At 42.5% G+C, this 4,784-nt stretch overlaps 1 protein-coding gene across 2 annotated transcripts in view; it reads right to left on the minus strand.

Moving 5' to 3' along the window:
* Positions 1-4,784, minus strand: part of LOC125720161 (interferon-induced protein 44-like) — a 518,912-nt gene that overhangs the window by 44,397 nt on the left and 469,731 nt on the right. The gene's annotated exons all lie outside the window — the stretch shown is intronic.

Raw genomic sequence — 4,784 nt, forward strand, 5'->3', positions numbered from 1 at the left:
GCATTTTCCATATCTGTTCAAATGCAAATTACATTATAATCTGTTTCTTTACCAAATGGTTTAATCCAAAGCAACACAATTCAGAAAGCATGATCAGCCATTCCCTGGAGATATTGGGGTTAAGGGCATTGTTCAATGGAAAAGACACTTAACTAATCACAGGATCAGCAACGTGTCATTTAAGGGCATTAACTGTCTGAGCCACATACAGCCCCATTGTCCATTGAGACATTTATAATTTCTACCAATATAACTTGCACATTTTAAAGAGGCACCAGTATGGCATATCAGTGTGGACCAGCCTGCTTCTGTTAGCCAGCAGTAAAACTTGCCAAGCTTTCTGGGGCAGAGTAGTTGAATGGATCATTTTTCATTCTCATTGCAACAACATGTACTTTCTTTGAACTATTTACAACTATTTACTATTTACAATGTACATCTATGTGATCACTTCTCATTTACCACTGAGTGAGTGCAGTGACTGCCTCATACTCGATATTTAGTTTTCCGGTTTTAATAACAGAAGGCAGGAAGTTTTTAATGACAGAATGGTGATGTCCAGTACACAGACAATGGTACGCTGTATACGTGTTATATGCAAGGGGGCCATACATGAATAGGTTAACAGCTCTTTAACCAAAAGACACAGTCATTTATTGTAAAGTGTGTATTGATCAGTGGACTCTAGCTAACAATGCACACCCCTTATTTTGGTCCGTAATACTTCTTAATTATTATATTGTGTCCATTTACTATGTAATGGGGCAATACACTAATGGGTCAATAGCTCTAAAACTAAAAAAGATAGACAAATCTAGTAAAGTTTGCATTGATCAGGAGATGCTCAGGAACAAAGCAAACCCCTTGGATTTTCAGGTTATTTTTGTCTGTAATAGTTATTAATTATTGTATTGTAGCCTTATTATATGCAATGGGGCAACACACTAATGAGTTAATACCCCTAAAGCCAAAGGAGAAGGCATGTCCTGTAAAGTGTGCTTTGAACAACAGCCTCTGGGGGACAATGCACACCCCTTAAATTTTCAGGTTATCTGTGTCTATAATAGTTATTGTTACATTGTATCCATATTATATGCATTCCCCCCACAGTCCAAAAACATGCTGAGGCTAATTGGACTTGCTAAATTGCCCGTAGGTGTGCATGTGCGAGTGAATGGTGTGTGAGTGTGCCCTGTGATGGTATGGCCTCCCATCCTGAGTTGTTCTCTGCCTCGTGCCCATTGCTTCCGGGATCGGCTCTGGACCCCCCACGACCCAGTAGGATAAGCGGGTTGGAAAATGGATGGATGGATGTTAGCTAGTGTTACAGCACCACCTTGTGGGCTGTCTTATTATATATTACACAGTGTGCCCAGTATGCCCACAGTTTACCCAATGCGCTCAAAATATGACCAGTTTGCCCAAAGTGCCCACAGTATGCCCACAGTGTGCTCAAAGTACGCCCACAGCGTGCCAAATATACTCACAGTATGCCCACAGCGTGCCCACAGTATGCCCACACAGGAGGGCATCCAGCAAACCAAAAATGTGGGACATTTTTATTTCCTTTATTCTATCTTCTTATGTTTTTTTACAATGGCTACAATCCACTATGATAAAAACACACTTCTCTTTATTGCATCACAACTCACTCACCATTCATCATTTTTAACGCCGGACCCGTGCTGGTCAAGCGAGATCTTGAGGAAGAACAATGGATGCGTCCCAATGCGGCCCCAAGGGAAACGAGCTGGGGTCAGGAACGGCCTGAGGGCCCGGGCAGACCGTGCTCCCTTGCCTAGAGTCCTGCTAGCCAATGTACAGTCTATGGAGAATAAGCTTGACTTAATTAAGGGATTAAGGGACATATGACACCTACTCCGCTTCACTGAGACTTGGCTGAACCCAACGGTACCAGACCACGCCATCCAGCCGGCTGAGTTCTTCTCATGGACAGAACATCAGGGAAATCAAGAGGAGGTGGTCTATGTCACGTGGTAAACAGCAGCTGGTGTGAAAGCACAGACATTGTCCTTCTCACGCGATCCTGCTCACCCAACCTGGAACTTCTCACCATAAAATGTGGCTCCTTCTACCTTCCGTGGGAATTTACTTTGGTTATAGTCAGTGCTGTTTATATTCCACCTGAGCGACATGGACACTGCCTTATGTGAACTGCATGAGGCTCTCACACATCATCAGATTCACAAAGACCCTCCAGAATGGGGAAGGCAGATATCTGGCAGTAGAGCTAAACACCTTCTATGCTCGTTTCAAGGGTTTTTTTTTGGCCTGGGCCACTCCTGAAGTTCATGCTTGTGTTTCGTTAATAAGTGTTAAATTTACTTTGGTGAAAATGTAGTGCTTTGCAGTTTTAATTATTTGTGTCCCCTCATTTCCCTTTTACCCACACCTGATATGTCCCTACCCTAGACTGGGGCGAAACAGAAATGGGGGCTTGTTCTGGAATATTTTTTTTTGTGTGTTCTGGTTGTCTGATCCTTGTCTGGCGGGCTTGTATTGTGTTTTCTTGCTTGTGTTTCTGCTGCCATTGGGCTGCGTTATGTCCTACCCTTGACTCTTTTGACTGCTATTGTAAGACGGATTTGATTCAGATCGCCAGTTTCTTTGATGTGTTTGTTCCTGGACCTGCTATCAAGGCGGAGGTGAAGAAACGTCTGTATAATAATCTTGTGAGTTGGGGTATTTTGCCTGAGAGGGAGGAGGCTTTGGGTGTCGTCTCTCCACTGGGGCAGTCTCCTGTGGCAGAGGCCCGCAGTCAGACTGGCCAGTTCAGACTGGATCCTGGAAGCTTATCCCCTGGTCTTGCAGACCAGCTCTTGCATTTGCGAGCTCTAAAGAGGGAGACAGATAGGAGATTGTGTTGATGGGGCTGAGTACTGAGCCCTATATCTGTGGCAGACATCTGGGGGTGCGTTTCCCAAAACCATAGTTGCTAACTACATTAGCAACTTGCGTGGTTCGAACTATGTAAATTCGACAAAGGTCTTTCCCAAAAACATAGTTCAAACTATGGAGGTAATGACACTGCGAACTTACGATGTAGTACGATGCTTCGCTAAACTGCATAGGCGTTTCCCAAAACCATAGTTCAAATGAATGTTTGCAAACATTGTCGTTAAGTTCCGTATTTCGAACTACAGCTGTTAGAAGCTTAGTGCGATGGTGGAAAATGCAGTCTAAGAAGGGTATAGTCGCTGTGTAAGTAAGAAATGTAATAATCGTTAATACCTAATAAGGAATAATTTAGGTGTACGATCACATATAATGTGAAGTTGTCTGAAAATGTAGTTTGAAACGTAATTGTTGTATGGGTCTCTGGTCCTAAATACGGTCTGTAGTGAGCAATAGGAAGAATCCTCAGACTGCAAACTATTGTATTAGCACAGGGGTAGCTAATTTTATCCAGAATGGGCCATTAGCCATGCAGCTTTTCACCGCAACTCCATACTTAGAGTAGTACATAGAGGACTGAACGACTAAAGAATTTGCAGAATCGGGTTTGAGCAACTGATCGAAGGGTTATCCCTAAAAGACCTGCAAACACACCAGCCCTTTCTGGGTAAGATTGCCCACCCCTGTAGTAGCATATGCAGCTAGTGTGTATTGCTTATGTAGGATGTTGTACCCAGTGGTCATTGTGCCATATGGTACACTTCAGCACATATAGTAAAAAAATAGAGAAATAATAATAAAAAACATCACTAAAATAAAAAGAAAAGAATAAAACCCAATAATAATAATAAATCATTATCCCTTGTATATGTACATGTGTGTATTTGTAGCAGTACAGCACTTTGATGAGGTTCTCCTTCATCACTGACAGGTTTCATTGCCATGATGGAAGAGTAGAATGACACTACAGCAGTCAGATACGAATCCATGCCTTTGTACTGAGGACCCTTTGGGTCACACTCTTGGATGCATCACTAGAGACTGAGATGTTAAATAAGCACCAGTGGCACCAGTTGAATTGCTCCTGTGTAGGAAATAGGCTGATGTCAACAATATCAAACTGGGCCCTCACCAAAACTGCTACCCTACACACTACAGATCCCCCCCCCCCCCCCACAAAAAATATACCTGACAAACTCAGGAGAAAATCAAACAAAGACGAGCCCCTAAATTCTGTTACAATTCTGGCAGCAGGGTGCTGAAATTTAACACTGCTGTGACTAACCTGTGCAAGCTTCACCAGTGTAGATAAAGTATAGCCAGATTTAACAGGGGATGCCTTTTCTGGCAGCCGGGTGCTAAAACAGGCATCCCCTTTAGTTCACTGCTCCTTCAATAAAACATTCTGCCAATGTCTCTGCGAGTATCTCTGAAATTTCCTGACAGGGGAGGGAGGGGAGTGGATAAACAGACCCTCTTTCGTTAACTGGCGTGTCAGTGTGTGTGTGTGTGATCCTAGAGTGGAAACAACAGTTATTACATTGTAAAACTGCTCCCACTCCTTCTGTAAGCGATTGAGCATAAGGGGAATGGTTCACGACTTATTGTCATATATACTGTATAAGCAGAGGATGTACTAAAATTAATGAAGTCTTTATTTTCCCATAATTCACTGTAAAAAGTAACAAGTTGACTTTACCTGTACTTAGAAAAGCCATGGAAACTGATTGTCTCAAAATTCTCAAGCAAGGTGTACTCAAAATTCTAAGTACAAATCTAAGAATGTACTGGTGATCTAAGAATACAAACACACAGATTCAGCATGACACTAGAACGTTTATTTGCTCTATAGACATTACTTAAGGCAT

Source organism: Brienomyrus brachyistius, chromosome 24 (assembly GCF_023856365.1).
Source record: "Brienomyrus brachyistius isolate T26 chromosome 24, BBRACH_0.4, whole genome shotgun sequence".
Lineage (NCBI taxonomy): Eukaryota > Metazoa > Chordata > Actinopteri > Osteoglossiformes > Mormyridae > Brienomyrus > Brienomyrus brachyistius.